We start from the raw sequence: 21,484 nt of genomic DNA, 5'->3' as shown, positions 1-21,484 counted from the left end.
GATTATAATGTCTTTTATTTTGGACAATCTTCCAATATTACCTTCGTACAACATGTAAGCATTGGTCAGGATTGGCCTAGGTAAATTGGAGGCACCCTTGAAGCTTTGTTGTTCTCCCCTCACCTATAAAACAGATTGTCATTCCAGACGCGTGGTTTGTCTATTCTGTGAGAAGCGCCCGGAGCCGGTGTTTTGTTTCTGCTTCAGAAGTCGCTCCCCGGCTGCACTGACAAATGAGTAACCACTAGACACCGCGCTTGTTGGTGCGCACTTTCTTTTCTCTGGGGTTTGCACATAGATGATTTTCCGTATGTAACTTGAGCTGGATTTACAAATACATCCACGGGGCACACACTGCAGTCACACAGATGCTTTTCATCCCTTCAGGAAAGCTACAAGAGACGTATTCTCCAAGGCTGAGAAGACTAAGACATTATTGTCCGTAGAGGTGCTCTTATAAGTCACGGTGCGGGGATGGAGAACGTGTAGCACCAGTTACGGAGATGGTTCCCCTTACACATGAGCTGAGAGAACAGGGTCTGTTTCCCATTTAGCTGCAATAATAGGAGTAGGCTGTGATCTTGTGTCTGGAGGACATGTCCATTGTTGGGGGGGGGGGGGGTGAAGTGGTTAGATGCCCACCAACTCAGCAGGTAATACTTCCAACTAAAGGACATCTACCACCAGGTTGAAGGAATGTACATCGAACACACTAACATACTGGTGTGTGCCCCATCTGCTAGTATCTGATCTGATCTGATTCCTATACCCTTGAGGGGCTCTAGGCTCCATTAACACCTACGGAGCCCGGAGCCCTTCAGACTCATTTGTATAATTTTAAAAGCCTTAAAAGGACATAAGAAACTAAAAGAAGAGCAAAACCTGCAAGGGGGGCACACGCCTGTATGTCAGTGTGCTTGGTTTACAATGCTAGATCCTGGTGGTAGATGTTGCATAGGAAACCCTTTCTCCCCAATAACTAAATGCATCTTCAGAGACTCTGCGCTGGCATCTTCTGTGATTGTGGTTGTGTGCGCTGCATCTTTCCTCTACTTTGTCTGGCCCAGATCTTTTATGAAGCATTTTCCAGCCTCATAGTCTCCAGTCTTGCAGAGTGTAGAAGGAAGCAGCAGCTCGGATGTCGTTCCCTCCTTCCTCCTGGCAGTGGATCATTCACTTGCGTCTGCATCCTGATGAATTAAATGTGGTGGTGTCCCAGCGGGCACTTGTACTGTAGTAGCCATGTCTGCTGCCCTGACATATACCACCAACGGGAAACGGGTATCGGATTTTTTTTCTTTTACATATGAGTAAAGTGTAAAGCAATAGAGGACAGGACGGCTTCCGGGGTCTCGAGTTTCACAATAGGCCGAGCTGGACACTTGCCTACTTGTTGATGGGTAGCTGGTTAAGATTGGATGGGGCGGTGATTGTAGACGGTGCTTGTTTTGCCAGTCAATGGCATATTAAAAGAGCCTGAAATTCAGTCATACATACAACTACAATGTGAAACAATGCACACAGTTAGATGTTAATGAATTGAACCAAAGTACTGAATTACCTATTACACCCCAACACCTCCCCCTCCTCCATCACTAAGCATTGCATTGACTTTTATGTATAGCTTGTGTGGTTTCAGTCCTGAATATGATGATGCCAAAGGTCAGAAAAGGTAATCTATAGAAACCTGAGCTTTGTATCACTGTGAGATTAGGTTTTATGATACGGCTTTGCCTCTTTTATTATACTTTATGCCTTTACATTTTTTGTAGTTTGAGGGGGTTACATGTACTGCAATGGGATTGTGTATTCTGCTAATGGCTTTGGCGGGCACGAGAGGAGAATATGAATGACTCCGCAGGCCCATCGGAGATCTCCGGCTTGTAAACCAAGGGAGATGAATTATAGGATACATTAGAAGATTGCTTATTAAGCTGTCACACGTGTAGAATAGACATGTCTGTAATGTAGATGCAGAGACTATAGGTATCGGCTCTGTATTTTCTAATGTAGTCATAGTTCATCTCCAGTGCATTACATTACACCCATCAGCAGGCTGTATCGCCCCTGCGGTAATACAGGTGGGACAACGTATAGCAGCGGCGACCATCGTGCTAGTAACCTGTATTCCTCCTGTAATAAGTTATTCTGGGATAGTATTATGGAGGCAATCTCTGTGCGGACGTGTTCAGGAGATACTGCCTGCTCCACCCTCCTCACCAGGGTAATTATCCTGGCCGTATATCCAGTCTGGCTACTTATACATACATATTTTACATTCATTATCTGCACATCATTCTTTCTTTTTCTGCCCTGTCTCTGTTCTTGTTGCAGAGCAGTTCTGTGTTACTTTCACCTGGTTCCTTACTTTTGTTGACCAGAAAATTAAAAGCAAATTATTGACAATTAGTACATTGGCGCCACATGGCGAGTTATATCACACAATGACTTCCTTATTCGGTCTAATCCATAAAGAAATGGAGCAAAAGTATAATGAACCTCATGAAGTCCATACATGGGTGTAACAAACGTCATAAATAGGTGGGTTATAGGTAATAAAACTCAATTTTATTTCAGCTGCTTACAGGTAGGAAATAAAATAACATAAAATCACTGAAACGTATCATGCGTGCTGTTTGCGTAGTTGTTTCTGGTTACTTATGTTATCTCCTAATCTTGATAGTTGTTAGCAGTTTCGTAAAGGGGGGTCTTTTCGTCTCACTAAGGCATTTTATGGCTTTCACTGTAAGGATCTGTCAGAAGGATTCCCAATGTACCCTGACAATGGAGGGATAGGATACGGACATACGTTGTCCTGTTCCACCCCCTCCCCTTTGCATCACTGTCCTTATATGGATAGTGACATCACAGGGGACCCCCTAGAGCAGTGGTGGCGAACCTATGGCACTGGTGCCAGAGGCGGCACTCGGAGCCCTCTCTGTGGGCACCCAGGCCATCACCCCAGCATGAAGTTCACCAGACAGAACTCAAAGAATCTTCCTACAGAATCTTCCTACAATAATAGGTGAATCCGCCCTCCTACTTTCAACTGCGTTGATGTCCTTGGGAGGCTGAACGACTTAAAGTTGGCAAAGAACAGGGAGAAAAAAATTACTGCTTAAATTGCTGCGCTAGCACTTTCCAATAAATAAGTGGCTTTTGGTTTAAGTTTGGGCACTGAGGCTCTAAAAGGTTCTCCATCACTGCCCTAGAGCGTAGGCTATTATGGCCTCCATTTGGCATATACAGGAGGAAGCAGGACTTTATTTAACTTTAAAGGAATGTTTTTGGTTTGCTTTTGTTTTTTGTTTTTTTTAAGAATTCAAATTACATCTAAATGCATCAGGGTTGGATTTTCGATGACCCAGCAAAACAAAGGGATCCAACCGCACGGTTTTGCCATAGTAACCATATTCATTTTTAGTAATGGCCTTATCTTCCAGATCTGTATCTACAATACCTCTGGATTGCTGAATATAATTGTAGTTTTATAGTAGCAGTGAATGTGTAGTCCATAATTAACACTAACTGAATAGTGACAGTGTAAACAGATGCATTACTAAGGGCAGTATAGCGAGTAACAGAGACTTGTAAGGTTCCACGTATAGCAGCTCTATTCATTGTATGCACCTAGGCACAGCACATTAGTTGTGGCCCTAAATAATGTAAGGTCTGTATTATTTAGTTGCTTATATGGAATGAGTACAGAATCTTGCAGTAGCGTTTGCAGAAGGAACTGAAGCCGAGTCTTGAAGGAGCGACAGCATTCATCGGCAAGGGGGAGAAGTCACTAGGCACGGTTGGCCACTCGTGTTTCCAGATCATAGTCATAGCAGCTATAGAGAATTTCTCTGTTCTCCTATGCTGTATTCACACAACGTATAAAATGTTATGAGAGCAAAAATATATCAGGATCTAGATGTTCTGGTTCTTGCTTTAGTTATTTGCCCAAAATTTTTTTTTTTTTTTTTTTTTTATCAATTAAAAAAATAAATAAAAATCAAAGTCTATACAATACAAGGATCTATAATCCTACAATGTTGATTCAGAGCAAAGCAAGAACCCGATAAGGCTGATGTGAGTCTATTCACAGTGGTGATATTTTTGCTTTTTAAAAAAAGATATCCAGGCAAGGTACAAAGTATCCGCCATCACAGCCTCCTTCCTCTTCCACAGTTTCACAGTCTCAATCCTCTTATAGTAAAGAATCCCTGTATATGATTGTAGAAGTACCTCTCCTCTAGGATGTCCCCTGTCTATGGTGATGGTAGAACCTCCTCTCCTCTAGGTGTAGAGGATGCCCCCTGTCTATGGTGATAGTAGAACCTCCTATCCTCTAGGTGTAGAGGATGCCCCCTGTCTATGGTGATGGTAGAACCTCCTCTCCTCTAGGTGTAGAGGATGCCCCCTGTCTATGGTGATGGTAGAACCTCCTCTCCTCTAGGTGTAGAGGATGCCCCCTGTCTATGGTGATGGTAGAACCTCCTCTCCTCTAGGTGTAGAAGATGCCCCTGTCTATGGTGATGGTAGAACCTCCTCTCCTCTAATTGTAGAGGAGGCCCCTGTCTATGGTGATGGTATAACAGCCTCTCCTCTAGGTGTAGAGGATGTCCCCTGTCTATGGTGATGGTAGAACCACCTCTCCTCTAGGTGTAGAGGATGTCCCCTGTCTCTGGTGATGGTAAAACCGCCTCTCCTCTAGGTGTAGAGGATACCCCCTGTCTATGGTGATGGCAGAACCTCCTCTAGGTGTAGAGGATGCCCCCTGTCTATGGTGATGGTATAACAGCCTCTCCTCTAGGTGTAGAGGATATCCCCTGTCTATGGTGATGGTAGAACCACCTCTCCTCTAGGTGTAGAGGATGTCCCCTGTCTCTGGTGATGGTAAAACCGCCTCTCCTCTAGGTGTAGAGGATGCCCCCTGTCTATGGTGATGGCAGAACCTCCTCTCCTCTAGGTGTAGAGGATGTCCCCTGTCTATGGTGATGGTAGAACCTCCTCTCCTCTAGGTATAGAAGATGCCCCCTGTCTATGGTGATGGTAGTACTGGATCTCCTCTAGGTGTAGAGGATGCCCCCTGTCTATGGTGATAGTAGAACCTCCTATCCTGTAGGTGTAGAGGATGTCCCCTGTCTATGGCGATGGTAGAACCTCCTCTCCTCTAGGTGTAGAGGATGCCCCCTGTCTATGGTGATGGTAGAACCTTCTCTCCTCTAGGTGTAGAGGATGCCCCCTGCCTATGGTGATGGTAGAACCTCCTCTCCTCTAGGTGTAGAGGATGCCCCCTGTCTATGGTGAGGGTAGAACCGCCTCTCCTCTAGGTGTAGAAGATGTTCCCTGTCTATGGTGATGGTAGAACCACCTCTCCTCTAGGTGTAGAGGATGCCCCCTGTCTATGGTGATGGTAGAACCACCTCTCCTCTAGGTGTAGAGGATGCTCCCTGTCTATGGTGATGGTAGACCCTCCTCTCCTCTAGGTGTAGAGGATGTCCCCTGTCTATGGTGATGGTAGAACTGCCTCTCCTCTAGGTGTAGAGGATGTCCCCTGTCTATGGTGATGGTAGACCCCCCCTCTCCTCTAGGTGCAGAGGATGTCCCCTGTCTATGGTGATGGTAGAACCACCTCTCCTCTAGGTGTAGAGGATGCCCCCTGTCTATGGTGATGGTAGAACTGCCTCTCCTCTAGGTGTAGAGGATGCCCCCTGTCTATGGTGATGGTAGAACTGCCTCTCCTCTAGGTGTAGAGGATGCCCCCTGTCTATGGTGATGGTAGTACCTCCTCTCCTCTAGGTGTAGAGGATGCCCCCTGTCTATGGTGATGGTAGAACCACCTCTCCTCTAGGTGTAGAGGATGTCCCCTGTCTATGGTTGTGGTAGAACCACCTCTCCTCTTGGTGTAGAGGATGCCCCCTCTATATGGTGATGGTAGAACCACCTCTCCTCTTGGTGTAGAGGATGCCCCCTGTCTATGGTGATGGTAGAACCTCCTCTCCTCTAGGTGTAGAGGATGTCCCCTGTCTATGGTGATGGTAGAGCCACCTCTCCTCTAGGTGTAGAGGATGCCCCCTGTCTATGGTGATGGTAGTACCTCCTCTCCTCTTGGTGTAGAGGATGTCCCCTGTCTATGGCGATGGTAGAACTGCCTCTCCTCTAGGTGTAGAGGATGTTCCCTGTCTATGGTGATGGTAGAACCACCTCTCCTCTAGGTGTAGAGGATGTCCCCTGTCTATGGTGATGGTAGAACTGCCTCTCCTCTAGGTGTAGAGGATGCCCCCCTGTCTATGGTGATGGTAGAACCTCCTCTCCTCTTGGTGTAGAGGATGCCCCCTCTATATGGTGATGGTAGAACCACCTCTCCTCTAGGTGTAGAGGATGCCCCCTGTCTATGGTGATGGTAGAACCTCCTCTCCTCTTGGTGTAGAGGATGCCCCCTGTCTATGGTGATGGTAGACCCTCCTCTCCTCTAGGTGTAGAGGATGACCCCTGTCTATGGTGATGATAGAACCTTCTCTCCTCTAGGTGTAGAGGATGCCCCCTCTATATGGTGATGGTAGAGCCTCCTCTCCTCTAGGTGTAGAGGATGCCCCCTCTATATGGTGATGGTAGAACCACCTCTCCTCTTGGTGTAGAGGATGCCCCTGTCTATGGTGATGGTAGAACCTCCTCTCCTCTAGGTGTAGAGGATGCCCCCTGTCTATGGTTATGGTAGACCCTCCTCTCCTCTAGGTATAGAGGATGCCCCCTGTCTATGGTGATGATAGAACCTTCTCTCCTCTAGGTGTAGAGGATGACCCCTTTCTATGGTGATGGTAGAACCACCTCTCCTCTAGGTGTAGAGGATGCTCCCTGTCTATGGTGATGGTAGAACCACCTCTCCTCTAGGTGTAGAGGATGCCCCCATCTATGGTGATGATAGAACTGCCTCTCCTCTAGGTGTAGAGGATGCCCCTGTCTATGGTGATGGTAGAACTGCCTCTTCTCTAGGTGTAGAGGATGCCCCCTGTCTATGGTGATGGTAGAACCTCTTCTCCTCTAGGTGTAGAGGATACCACCTGTCTATGGTGATGGTAGAACCACCTCTCCTCTAGGTGTAGAGGATGCCCCCTGTCTATGGTGATGTTAGAACCTCCTCTCCTCTAGGTGCAGAAGATGTCCCCTGTCTATGGTGATGGTAGAACCACCTCTCCTCTAGGTGTAGAGGATGCTCCCTGTCTATGGTGATGGTAGAACCGCCTCTCCTCTAGGTGTAGAGGATGCCCCCTGTCTATGGTGATGGTAAACCCGCCTCTCCTCTAGATGTAGAGGATTTCCCCTGTCTATGGTGATGGTAGAACTGCCTCTCCTCTAGGTGCAGAGGATGCCCCCTGTCTATGGTGATGGTAGAGCCTTTTTTTTTTTTTTTTTAAGGATGACTTGGATATTAGTATAAGCACACGATGGTCCATGTTTAATAGAGACCTCTGCATAGAGGAGATAAGCAGAATAGTCATGTAACTAGTTCTCTATTGCTTTCCTTGTGTAGGATATTACATTACTTGCCTCTTACCCTGATACATATAACATGGAGATGTTCTCTGTCCTCCACCTTCCACTTGATTAATGAGACTTGTTCTAATCCACAGCCACCAATAAGTAAGTAGAAAAGCTCAAAGCAAGTGTTAAGGGCAATTCTCACTAAAAATAGACTTAATGCATTTAACGTAATTTGCGTCTGTCACAGTGTGTTAGTGTACACGGCTATTATCGTCTGCCAGGCGGCTTCCTCCTAATCTCCACTGAGAACTAGTGATTTTTATGGCTGACCCTTCCCTCTGCACTTTGGACGTTGTTGTGACAGATTAGCGCGGGGTTAAATACATATTTCCTACCATAGGCACACCTCACATACATTTACTCATCTGTATCTAGAGACTTCTTTTTAGGAGAAATCTTTATTATCGAAATGAGAAAGCTTTTTATTATGTGATTTATTGTAAGGTGCAGCCTTCCATGTGTGTGCAGACAGGACGAGCTGAATTTAGAGGAGTGTCCGAAATGGCTCGTAGATGAAAGTATAAGATTTCTTGTAATGTCTAATGAAAAATTCACTTTTCCACCATTTACCATGTGAGTAAAAAAAAACAACAAAAATATGTACTCCCCTTTCTGTAGGTCCCTTATCTGCATCGGGGCTCTGGTCCTTTAGGCTGACAGACCAGGAGTGAGGATGTGCACATGGTCCTGGGACCACATGGGGACCACTTGGCGTTCACATGGCCCAGGGACCACATGGGGACCACTTGGCGTTCACATGGCCCAGGGACCACTTGGGGACCACTCGGCGTTCACATGGCCCAGGGACCACATGGGGACCACTCGGCGTTCACATGGCCCAGGGACCACTTGGGGACCACTCGGCGTTCACATGGCCCAGGGACCACTTGGGGACCACTCGGCGTTCACATGGCCCAGGGACCACTTGGGGACCACTCGGCGTTCACATGGCCCAGGGACCACTTGGGGACCACTCGGCGTTCACATGGCCCAGGGACCACTTGGGGACCACTCGGCGTTCACATGGCCCAGGGACCACTTGGGGACCACTCGGCGTTCACATGGCCCAGGGACCACTTGGGGACCACTCGGCGTTCACATGGCCCAGGGACCACTTGGGGACCACTCGGCGTTCACATGGCCCAGGGACCACTTGGGGACCACTCGGCGTTCACATGGCCCAGGGACCACTTGGGGACCACTCGGCGTTCACATGGCCCAGGGACCACTTGGGGACCACTCGGCGTTCACATGGCCCAGGGACCACTTGGGGACCACTCGGCGTTCACATGGCCCAGGGACCACTTGGGGACCACTCGGCGTTCACATGGCCCAGGGACCACTTGGGGACCACTCGGCGTTCACATGGCCCAGGGACCACTTGGGGACCACTCGGCGTTCACATGGCCCAGGGACCACTTGGGGACCACTCGGCGTTCACATGGCCCAGGGACCACTTGGGGACCACTCGGCGTTCACATGGCCCAGGGACCACTTGGGGACCACTCGGCGTTCACATGGCCCAGGGACCACTTGGGGACCACTCGGCGTTCACATGGCCCAGGGACCACTTGGGGACCACTCGGCGTTCACATGGCCCAGGGACCACTTGGGGACCACTCGGCGTTCACATGGCCCAGGGACCACTTGGGGACCACTCGGCGTTCACATGGCCCAGGGACCACTTGGGGACCACTCGGCGTTCACATGGCCCAGGGACCACTTGGGGACCACTCGGCGTTCACTCTCAGCCATTGACGGGTGAGGCCAGTGATTGTCTTAGTGGTCGCACGGATAATGGATTCATGAAGGTCCGTAAAGGCACATAGTGGCCACTACTCAACCAAAAATATTACTGACCACCTTTCTCATCTTCAAGATATGTAGTATCCCAGAATTTGGCACACTTTAATATAGATTTCCAGAGTTTTTACAGTATACAGTAGTAGAATTTTTACAATCAAAAGTATATGAAGGTTTCTTGTCGGGCATTGCTGCCTTGTATTAAAACCTTTTTACAATAAAGGACAATTCTGTATTAAAATTTAGTTTTTATTTTTTAAATATTCCTGACCTCTCTCTGTGGGCCCCCCCACTTCTCTCTGTTACCTCTTACCTATCTCTCCATGCCCTATTTTGCTATGTTGCACCCTCTTTGCTCTTTGTTTATAATCTTTACTCCCCCCCTATGTTGCCCCTAGTTTTTCTATCTCCCTTCCACTACATTACATTCTCTTATCTGCCCCCCACTTTATCTTTATATGCCCCATCTAAGTTCCCTTTCCTTTCTGTGACCATCTCTTATCTTTTATACTGTCTCCCGGAAGCCGGAACCATCAGCTCCGATGATCACATCTATTTCAAGGTTCCGGGAAAAAAAAATCTGGGGTTCTCGTGATAAAACCCTGGAAAATGTAAGAAACCCCCACAGCTGCTTCTCTGGAGGGATGTGATATTTTGGTCATGTGTAAGGCCAGGGGTTGGAGCAGACTCCACGTGCACTGCCCCTTTAAGATTTCCTGTCTAGTAAACACAGTTTCGCTAAAGTGTTGGCTTTATCATTGTTAATGCCGATAATTTCCTACATTGTGTTATACAAGAGAACATTACTACAAATATCTCTCTGGCGACGTAGTCTTGGCAGATCACTGACTCTGGAGCGGATCCTACTAATGAGGTTTTGTGTCTGACTCCAGGAACGTAACCTCGTGGTCCTGCGGCCGCTCCGGCTTCTCGCTTAGATCCTCTTTGTTTTTGCCCCTGTAGTGTTTGTCACTACTTTTCTCACCTCGGTCTGGAGGTGTGCTTTTCTTGTCATTGACCTTGATGTATGTGTGGCCTGTGACAGGAAGGAGCTCACGTGATTTCATGCTGTGATGTTACACATTGTACCACGCCAGAGATTATGTGAGAGAGCGTAAATATAGCAGTGCCAAATACACCGAAAAATCCTGTAAGGATGTATGTGTTACTTCTGTCATGTGTCACATCCACCTCTCTTGATGTATATTTCCTTTTTTTGTCTTGCAGTGAGGATTACTAATATCACAAGGTGAATTAATGGATTACTTCCCGCACTTGTAAAACTTCTATATTTTACCTGTGGATTGTATAGAAACCTTCATGCTGGTAAGTAGTCAGAATTACCCACCACATAACGAAGGACCCTCGTCCTGCCCACTGGGAAGTCTTTGTTTGTAATTTTTAATGTGAAAACGTGATTGTATGATTTATTAAAGGGAGACTGTCCCCAGTTTTTACCCCATTAAACTACTAGCCCCCTCAGGGTAGGAAGTGTACTACCTAGAATCTACTGTTTTAGTTGAAATCTAAAAACAAAAATGTAAGTTGTACAAATATAAGTACAAACACATTTCAAATAAGATAAAAAGCTGTGTATCACATTTGAGGTGCGCTGCTGCCCCCATGCGCTGGTGTCCCTGGGCGCTGCGGCCCCGGTGGTGTCCCTGGGCGCTGCGGCCCCGGTGGTGTCCCTGGGCGCTGCGGCCCCGGTGGTGTCCCTGGGCGCTGCGGCCCCGGTGGTGTCCCTGGGCGCTGCGGCCCCGGTGGTGTCCCTGGGCGCTGCGGCCCCGGTGCTGTCCCTGGGCGCTGCGGCCCCGGTGCTGTCCCTGGGCGCTGCGGCCCCGGTGCTGTCCCTGGGCGCTGCGGCCCCGGTGCACCGCATTGTTCCAATAAAGTTGTTTGCACAAGATTTCGGTGAGTGCTGCCTGTTTCTCTACAATTTGGATTCACTTGAACTTTTGCTATAGAGCTGAACACCACTGTCAGTGCATTTTTGGAGAGTCGTGCGTTTCATCTGTAATCACGTGACCACTTTATTCATGATAGAGGGCTGAATAGTGCAGTGGTACATTCTTATTACTTGCTGTCCCCGGTGCGCTGCTGCAGTGATGTGGCTGCTTTCCCTGTCTGACCAGATCAGGGGCCCCCGTTTTGCTGGTTTGTAGGTTGTTTGGTCTCTGTCTCTGCAGATCTGTCTATATTGTAATTCTTTTTTCTCGCTATATGTTGCAATGTGTCAGATGAAGGATCGGGAAGAGGTTAAAATCTTCATACAAAACCTCGGCAAACAATGGAGTCATTTTATGTTTGGCGTTTCGCAGCGATTCTCTTTTTATGTAGTCACACGTTTCCTCATTTTATCCACAAGGTTATCAGCCTCACACCTTGTATTGTCACTCTTTGTTCACACTCCCCCTCAATATTTCTGTTACTGGATGATTATCTGTGTATCTGAGCTCCTAGCATTCACATCCACTCATCTGCAGAGGGAAAATAATGGACTACAGCCGCCTAAATTACACTGACGTCCTCTGCAGCCTGCGCGGTCTGGTCGCTGGATTGTGCTCCAGACTGATAAGGCAAGGATTGAAATTTTGGGGACACACGATAAAAGGACAGGATTTTGGATGTGTGTGCTCTGCGGAAACGGATCTGAATGGATAAACTGCTGCACTCGGATTGTATTCACATGATGCAGATTTACCATAGTTGTAGAATTATAAACTTAGTTGCATCTAGTCAAATTATGTAGAGCGGAGTCTGCATGGGGTCACAGACAATGTTGTGTAGCACAAGAATAGTGTCATTCCATTCCTTCCATTCTTTGCGTTCCCGTCATTTTTTTCTTTCCCTTCGCACGTGTCTGTTTACGTCGTCAGACAAACTAATGTGTGATCTGCTCATAGCCTGTAGATGGTTAATGCAATCTGCAGTAGTAGGATTCTCAATATCAGGGTAGTTTTTAAATATAAATTAAATATAAATTATTGGTGGCCAACTTCTGGCACCGCTGCAAGTACGCTTAGATAAACCAAAATTGACAAAACTGCATGAATTAATAGTGCAGATGATAAAAATAAACTTTATTCAAGGAAATTGTTCCTGTGTCCTTCTTTTTCCCCTGCCTTTCTTCTTTATTTAAGCAAATTTCTTCCTTATTTGTGTCAATCACTTTTCTGTCCTGTATCCAATGACAGCTATGAGATAAAGTAATCTGATAAAGTGTCTAATGACTCAACTCTTTACCTTTACTCTATACAGTCCCTGGGTAGTCTAATCTCCTTACAGAGCTGAGTTGAAATATTCCCTTATATACTGGGTATAGAAAGAGTTAATCATTAGCCTCCTTATCTGTCTGCGGTGTAGGGAGCTCAGAAAGCTTTCAAATACGCTGCTCACTGCAGGAGATGGTTTATTGTTCTGTCCTCCTTTCTACATTTTTGAAATATTTTTTTTTTTTACATTATATATACGGCTGCATAATTTGCAGTTGGATATACTTTTAGACATGTATGAAGCCTGGCTGCTTTGAGGAGAGCGCACCACCGTACTGTCACTGGGAAAAAGAGCATGCTCTATCTATCCCTGTACATACAGCCAGGCATCCGATGTCCCTATGGAGAGGGGAGGGGTGAGCAGAGCTTATCCCTTCGTCTCTGCAACCGGACTTGTGCTACGCCCGGGTTTCTGTCTGGACGTATCACACATTCGTGTGCATGTAGCCTTAACTGGTTAGTGAGCAGGAGGTCTGTTAGTGTGAACTTCATTCTGTTAATTGTTGAAGTTGCCAAGAATTAGACCCTTGTCAATCTGATCAGAATGACCTTCTCTATGGAGACGTCATCAGTACCGGGAAAAGTTTCGAAAAAGTTCCTTTAAGACCTAGTCTTTGCTACGGTCCTTTTTACTGATCTGTTGATTTAGTTCTATGTTATGTTTTCAGACTGGACTATACAGACAATACCATATACGGTACTTGGATCCATCAGATCCAACGTGTCTCCCAAACCTTTATTGGCCACAGATAGATAACGCAATGCAGAGTCAGTCCTCTTATCATGATGTTCATCAGGGGCTCGGATGATATGTCTATAGGCCGAGGTGACGCACAGTTAAAGGGGCGGTCATGGACCGGGATTTCCAAATGCTTAGCGAACATCGACCTGTCCTTGCTGTACTGATGAGGCTGATTTGTATATCCATTACTCTGGGCTTCTGTATTACCGGTATTTATTAGTAATTGTCCTGGCCCCCACACCGATTATCCGTTCAGAGCCCAAAGAGCTGGAAACGGAGTGACTACAGAGGCATCTGAGGATAGACCCCCAGTACGAATTCCCCTTTAAAGAGCACGATCTCTGTATTGTATCTTATGTTCTTCTCTATTAAAGCTATTGTTAGACCGGACACACTGCCTTTATAAGACTAATAAAAAGTCCCTGCTCTCTCTCTCTATAATAGCATCCAGCTCCATTGTAGTTCATGACTATTTGCATCCATCCTAACATTCGCCTGTTAATGTAGTAAATTGGTAGAGGAGGAAGAAGAGAGATTGCTGAAAAGGGATCCAAGTGCAGCGGCTTAATATTTAATACACTAAAAGCATAGATTTAGTGTTCAGACCAGCCTAGATTTGCAATATTTAATAGAGCTTGCTTTTATCAAATATTGGACATGCTCTAAATCCTTAAATGGAAATTCATCAGGTATGTCCCAAGACGTGGAAAAAACAAGAAGTTTCTGCTAAATGTAATTGCGTATAGTGAGCGGCGTGTGAAAGCGGGTTTGTTATAAGCTCCCTTTCCCAGGCTATGACATAATCTTGGATTAATTTACTTTGTTTCAGTGGCAGGAATATGATATCGCTCCAGTCTCTTTAACCTTGGCAGTGCCAAGCGGATGTTTCCGCTAGCTGGACCGCTTACCCGTGATCTGCTCAGTTTCTACTCAACTCATTTGTATTGTTCATTTTAACCAGATTTTTTTTTTATTTTACTGTGTTTTGCAGCACATTGATTTCTGGCACTGAATGTGCATGTACAGACTATTGTAAAACTGCACACGAGCCAATGGGAAGATGACTTTTAAAACGCATGGGGGGGCAAGTGCAAGCCAATCCAATTGTTATGTGAGCTTCTAGTTTTTTTTTTAGTCAATTTGAGTATTAATTGGAACCTGTCCCCAAATTCTACCCCACTACTAGTCCACTCAGGTAGGGTATGACATTTCCTTTCAAAAATTCGCTCTTCTATGTGACATCTCACCTGTTTACTAAAAAAAAAAAAAATCTCCAAAGTCAGGCAAATATGACTCTTCTCATCCCATTTTTACATGCAATTCGTCAAGTTTAGTGGGGAGTGTCACATCAGAAGGCCCTATATTCCATTCCATAGCACCTAGAAACCTCCTACTGGCATCATATTAAAGAATCTGATCTTTCAGATCCCAATGATGGTTCTGTGAGCTACGTAACTGGACCTACAGGCAGTTAGATATTAGGCAGGGACTGGATCTTTATCTGTAACTTGCATTTCCAACTATGTCTTTAGCTGCCTGTATCTCTGGTTCTGTAGCTCACATAAGTCATAAGCTGCTGTGGGGGCAGGCCAGGCTGCTGTGGTGACAGGTAGGTGTGCACAGTGTTATAGCACTGGACAGCAGGGGGCAGGCCAGGCTTCTGTGGGGACAGGTAGGTGTGCACAGTGTTATAGCACTGGACAGCAGGGGGCAGGCCAGGCTGCTGTGGTGACAGGTAGGTGTGCACAGTGTTACAGCACTGGACAGCAGGGGGCAGGCCAGGCTGCTGTGGGGACAGGTAGGTGTGCACAGTGTTATAGCACTGGACAGCAGGGGGCAGGCCAGGCTACTGTGGTGACAGGTAGGTGTGCACAGTGTTATAGCACTGGACAGCAGGGGGCAGGCCAGGCTGCTGTGGGGACAGGTAGGTGTGCACAGTGTTATAGCACTGGACAGCAGGGGGCAGGCCAGGCTGCTGTGGGGACAGGTAGGTGTGCACAGTGTTATAGCACTGGACAGCAGAGGGCAGGCCAGGCTGCTGTGGGGACAGTTAGGTGTGCACAGTGTTATAGCACTGGACAGCAGAGGGCAGGCCAGGCTGCTGTGGGGACAGGTAGGTGTGCACAGTGTTATAGCACTGGATAGCAGAGGGCAGGCCAGGCTGCTGTGGTGACAGGTAGGTGTGCACAGTGTTATAGCACTGGACAGCAGAGGGCAGGCCAGGCTGCTGTGGTGACAGGTAGGTGTGCACAGTGTTATAGCACTGGACAGCAGAGGGCAGGCCAGGCTGCTGTGGTGACAGGTAGGTGTGCACAGTGTTGTAGCACTGGACAGAAGGGGGCAGGCCAGGCTTCTGTTGGGGACAGGTAGGTGTGCACAGTGTTATACACAGTGGGGGTCATTTATTAAGGGCCCGATTCGCGTTTTCCCGACGTGTTACCCGAATATTTCCGTTTTGCGCCGCTTGTACTTAAATTGCCCCGGGATTTTGGCGCACGCGATCGGATTGTGGCGCATCGGCGCTGGCATGCGCGCGACGGAAATCGGGGGGCGTGGCCGAACGAAAACCCGACGTATTCGGAAAAACCGCCGCATTTAAAAACCGAAAATGTGTCGCATAAGGACCGCTTACCTTCACCTGGTCCAGCTCGGTGCATTCCGGCGCGATGAGTTTACTTTCAGCGCAGCAGCGCCACCTGGTGGACGGCGGAAGAACTACCTTATTAAATCCCGGCCGGACCCGAATCCAGAGCGGAGAAGCCGCCGCTGGAACGCGAATGGACCGGGTAAGTAAATTTGCCCCAGTGTGTGTACAATAATAAGTGAATGCACAATATTCTCATTCGGGTAAAGACATTTAGCATTCGGAGACGAGCCTGTGGGGGTGAGGGGCATAATTTAGTGTTATTGCTGGAGGTGGCACTCGCTGCATCTCTATGTAATGACGTGTTGGTAACCTATTTATTGAAAATATAGTGAGAACGTCTCCCTCCCTGTGGAGCGCTTATGGATCCAGGCCGAAAGCTGTTTTTATGAAAAAAGCCCTTGGGTATTCTTCTGTATTTTGGATTTATGCCTGATGACCTGAATCCATGCACAATAGGGCTCAGTCATGAGGTGTGTATCCCTTTGCTTATTTGGGATTATTTAGGAGTCTTATTGACATAAATTAGACTTTATCAAATGCTATCACTTTATTGCTCTAAATACATAATTTGGGTTTCTCTTCTGTCAGTGACTAGACACCTATATAGTTTGTTAGAGGAAACCTGTCAGTAGGATTGGGGAACCTATACCCCCAGCATGCCTTCATATAGCTTAGGGTCATAAACTTATTTCACCTTTTTGCTGTCTGCTGCTTCCTCTCGGAAGAGAAAGGACCTGACCGTCCAGTGTGGGCACCTGTCACCTCCACACTGCAAGGTCTACCACCAGGATCACGGGATGTAACCCAAGCACACTGACATAATGGTGTGTGCCCCCTCTGGCAGGATCCACTATTCTTTTAGCTTCTTCTGGTTTTTTTTTTTTTTTAAAAAAAAAGTATTTTAAAATTTTGCAGGGGCCCCAGGCTCCATAGAGCCCCTCAGGCTCATTTGTATAATTTAAAGCTTTTTATTCTTAAAGGAAACCTACCACTTGAAGTGGCAGGTATAAGAGGGAACTACCGAGCACGAGCTGGTGCTGGAGCTTATTTTTGTTAGTGTTTTAAACCGCAGTATCGCGGTTTAAAACACTTTTTAAACTGTATGGCCGAAGCTGCTTCGGCGCAGGGAGGTACGCGCTCGGCGCACCATGCGCGCGACCGTGCACGTGGCTACATAGGAAGTGAATGAGAGCCGCGGTCACGGCCCCAAAAGTACTGTAATTTTGGGATACAATATACAGCTGTAATAGTTACGAAATGTGTTTTATTGTTAATCCTTATGACAACCCAACATTTTTAAAATACAATTGTCACAGAGACAAAAAAAAAATTCTGTCTGGGGGTTACAATTATAAAATATACAGATCGAACTTACATACAAATTATACTTAAGAACAAACCTACAGACCCTATCTTGTATGTAACCAGGGGTAGGGTTTCCTCCAAAGGAGAAATAACTCGCCCTGTCACCGATTGCCATTAGTTCCACAACAAAATCAGACAGGATACTGTAGTGTGGAGATAGATCGCCACGAGTGTTATTCAGCCATCAAATGTCAGCTAAATAGGTTTTTTTTACTTTAAGTAGATGAAGAGAGTTTGAAGATGTGGAGTTTCCCCTACAGTTACTTCATTCACCTGTATTTAATGTTCATAAAAGTAAAACTGTAACACATAGGCCCACATTTATTAAAGCCCCTGCACCAGTTTTTTGTGTGACTTTGCACGTTCTTTGTGCTGCTCGCAACACAAAATTCTGCACTGAAACGGACGTTACGTGCGCCACATTTCTCATGTAGCCTCCAACAGAATTGTGTCACACCAGAGGGCACCAGATTCATGAAGAACTTGCACCCGAAATCCTGAATCTGGCGCCCCCTGCAAACTGCGCAAAGTGTTTGCACATTTGTTAAATGTGGTCCATAGACTAGAAATGTCGGAATATGGTTTCTACTGGAACAGTTACACAGATATTCACAAAACCCCATTGAATTAACCTGCTATCCACATGGACACCAAGGCCAAAGTTGTCCAGACTCAATGCGATTGGCCATAGTTCCATTTGTCTATGGGGCTAGTTCTCAGATTGCTGCCATATGACTAGAGTAATCTGAGGACTAGACCCAATTAGACACAGCAGTCCCTAGGTCAGGTGGATGCCTCTGGGCGCAAAATCTGTCGAAGGCCCCCACTGAATGTAGCCCATTGGTAGACATTACTAATCTAAATTATCATTAATATTCTAAATTTTCTCCTATGTACTCCAGCCTAGCTGCTGGCACAGTGGCAGTAGTACTAACTACTGGTCCTAGTCGGCACACCAGTCCCACGCACCACTGCTTCCCTGAGAGGTCTTTCTCCTCCTCTTACCGATCGGGCCGAGTGATCTGTGAGGGTGGTGTCACATGTGGCGTTTTGAACCCGTTTTTAGTCATGCGTTTTCAGTACGTTAAAAACCGCATGTGTTTTTGTTCGGTTCTCCCAATTATCTTGATTAAAAATGGACAAAAACGCATGCGGTTTTTAACGGACTGAAAACGCATGTCTAAAAACAGGTTCAAAACGCCACTTATGACACCACCCTAAGGAAGTAAACTTAACACTTAACATATGCTTGCCCGGGCAAACATACGGTGGCGCTGCTCACTCCTCCCCTCTCTATAGAAACTTCACCACTCAGCTGTGCACATGGGGTAGGATAGAGCATGCACTATCATTTCCCCGTGTACAGTCCGGTACCATACCACCGCCATATCACCATAGACATATATGGGGACGTATTTGTGGCCATATATACATCCCCACAACGGTCGTGTGAATGGGGCCTAACACTGATTGACTAGGACTTCGTTGGCAACCAGTTCAGCCAAACACCTGGTACTAAAGGGGTGTGAGGTGTCCCTGAAAAGCACTCTGCATGCAGAATGCAAATCAATCTCAGAGACGGTCATCCCACAGCTAGTGGGGGCCCCTTTGTGAGTGAAGTGGTGGGGGCCCTGAGCATGTGCCCCTGCAGCCCGCCCTTTACTCCAATCACTGAAGGATCTTGTGTGTAAGAGAGCAGATTACAGAGAGATCGGGTGTGCAGGTACCAGAGATGGAATAAGTACCCAGACTGCAGGGTTGAAGTATTGGTTAACACGACGCAGGGAATAAATGGTATTGGCGATCAGCTGTGTCGTAAAATCTACATTGCTGAAAGACTTGATTAACACTCGTGCCAGGAGCTCTGAAAACCTTCTTGTCTTTGCTGACCTACTTATGCAGTTTCCTACCGTGGTGGAAGCTGTAAGAGAGTGAACGCTGGCTCACAGCCAGGAATAAAATTATACAGCAACAGAACTTTGCACATTTTATTTTTAATTCTTCAGCAGCGAAGTGTCCTGTGAAATATTACCTGCACAGGCTGGTGGTGCCAGCGCCTGGAGTTGGCAGCCGGGCGGCTTCTAATTAGGGGTGGCATCCAAATACTTCAGTGCATTGTAGAGGGGGCAATTCAGATAGAGAGAATAGTTTTCCAGCTGCGTGCGGGGTCTGCACACACAATAGGTGGATTTCCTGAGCGTACGGCTGGGAACCATTCATGTAACTGCGCTGCACATCATAAGAGGATTACGTTTTTTACTGATTGCTTTGAAGATGCGATTCAACTTAGTCAATTCTACTGTAATTTCAGAGCCGGCTGCCCGATAATCTAGTCAGCACATCCCGAATGGAATGTTAAGACCCCGGGAATTATGGGACAGTAAGTAGGACAGTGCCCTGGAGTTACGTGACCCGCAAACAGGACAGTAGTGGTTACTGTACTTCTATATGGGATAAGTCTGAGACTATGTCGTCGTAGTTTGTTGTAGTTTTCTTGCTGTGTAGGAAGTGTTATTTTCTTAAATTATTAAAATTTTGGGATTTTTCTTGTCTGTCTGAAATCTATAAAGGATTTATTGTTGCTTACCTATCGTTCCAATTTGGCAAACTCTGTGCTGCGCTGCGTAATCTGTAGGCGCTATATTAACAAAATTATTATTATTATTCTTCGGCTAGGCCAGCTTTATCAGATGAGTGAAGGTCTAACTCCTGGCCACAAGATACTGATCCGTATGCAAGTATCATCTTAAAATCCACATGACATTGTGTCTGTATATTGGAAAATGATACAGTTGTATCAAAGGTCGCATTAACGCCTGTACAAATGTCATGTACGCTGGGTGCATAGGAGGCGGCTCCTGAGGCACAGGGGTACAATGACATAACTGGCGATATTCATACATATAGTTTTATGTAGTGTCTGGGCTCACATCTTTATTTTAGTAGTAACTACAGAGTAGCAGGTGTTTGCTATGTAAATGCATGCGTGTACAGATCATGTATGTTATTGCAGCGGGTTGGCTGCTGTGCTATCATCCCATCCACATGGTGCAGGGAAAGTCTGTATTATATCCTGTGGTAGCTAAAAATAGCTGATAGATTTGGTTCCTACCGTCTCGCACTTATCTCAGGAATGGAGGTCCACTTACCCCTCCTCCCTGTGCCGCTACTGGGCTGAATGGAGAGTCTGCCGGGCACAAGCAGCCCCACTCCATTCAAGTCTGTGGGAGCGACAATAGCCGAAAATATCCGCTTGCTATTCCCATAGAATTGAATGTAGACAGGCAGCGCACGTGCGGCACATAGTGCATGGAGTGTAAGTAAATGTATAAGACTGTAATCGCACTGCGCGCCATTTATCGCTGCAAGCTTCAGTGTTGGGAACACAAAGGTTGGAGGCCTTGGGGAGAATTCTGGCAAATTTCTTCGCCCTGTGTGGTCTCGTAATAAAGAAGAAATGTGGTGTATGGAGATGACATCCAGAGTGACAGATTTTACAGACAAGTTGTTCACACCAGCGCTGACTGTGCACTTGGTAACTATTTGACCAAGGGCGTTTACTGCTCAAACCTTAACAAAATAATTGTAAGCTCTTCAGACTTTTCTCCTAGCAGTCTGTGCCTCTCACTGGGGTGAGGGGAGGGGGCTGCTGGTGCACATTTCATTCTTCTACATTGTCCATATCCCCCGTAGAAAGGAGGTAGGGAGAAGACGGGCTCACCAGCAGTTGTGCTCCGCCCTCAGTGAACATAGGAGCTCATTTGCATAAATATATACACACGTGGACAAAATTGTTGGTCCCACTTGTTTAATGAAAGAAATACCCACAACGGTCACAGAAAAAACTTTAATCTGACAAAAGTAAAAAATAATGAATGTTTCTATAAAAATGAACTAATGAAAGGCAGACATGGCTTTCCAAACATGCTGCAACACGGTATTAAAAAAAATTAAACTCTAAAACAGGCCTGGACAGAAATATTTTGTCGCCCAACCTTTCTGTAACTGTCAATGGGACGTCTGCACCTCTCAGCAAGTATTTTGGGACACTCCTCATGGGCAAACTGCTCCAGTGTCTGGGGTTTGGCCTTTCCCAGACACCACGTTTCGGCTCCTTCC

The 21,484-nt window shown here is 46.6% G+C and overlaps 1 protein-coding gene across 7 annotated transcripts in view; it reads left to right on the top strand.

The window, feature by feature from the left end:
* Positions 1-21,484, top strand: part of STRBP (spermatid perinuclear RNA binding protein) — an 88,886-nt gene that overhangs the window by 14,566 nt on the left and 52,836 nt on the right. For all 7 annotated transcript variants that reach the window (XM_072125052.1, XM_072125057.1, XM_072125056.1 and 4 more), the window contains exon 2: positions 10,564-10,662. The gene's annotated coding sequence lies outside the window, so the exon portion shown is untranslated. The remainder of the gene's footprint in view (positions 1-10,563; positions 10,663-21,484) is intronic.

This window comes from Engystomops pustulosus, chromosome 9, assembly GCF_040894005.1.
Source record: "Engystomops pustulosus chromosome 9, aEngPut4.maternal, whole genome shotgun sequence".
Lineage (NCBI taxonomy): Eukaryota > Metazoa > Chordata > Amphibia > Anura > Leptodactylidae > Engystomops > Engystomops pustulosus.
Note: the sequence above shows the minus strand (reverse complement) of the source record. Positions and strands in the feature narration are given on the sequence as shown.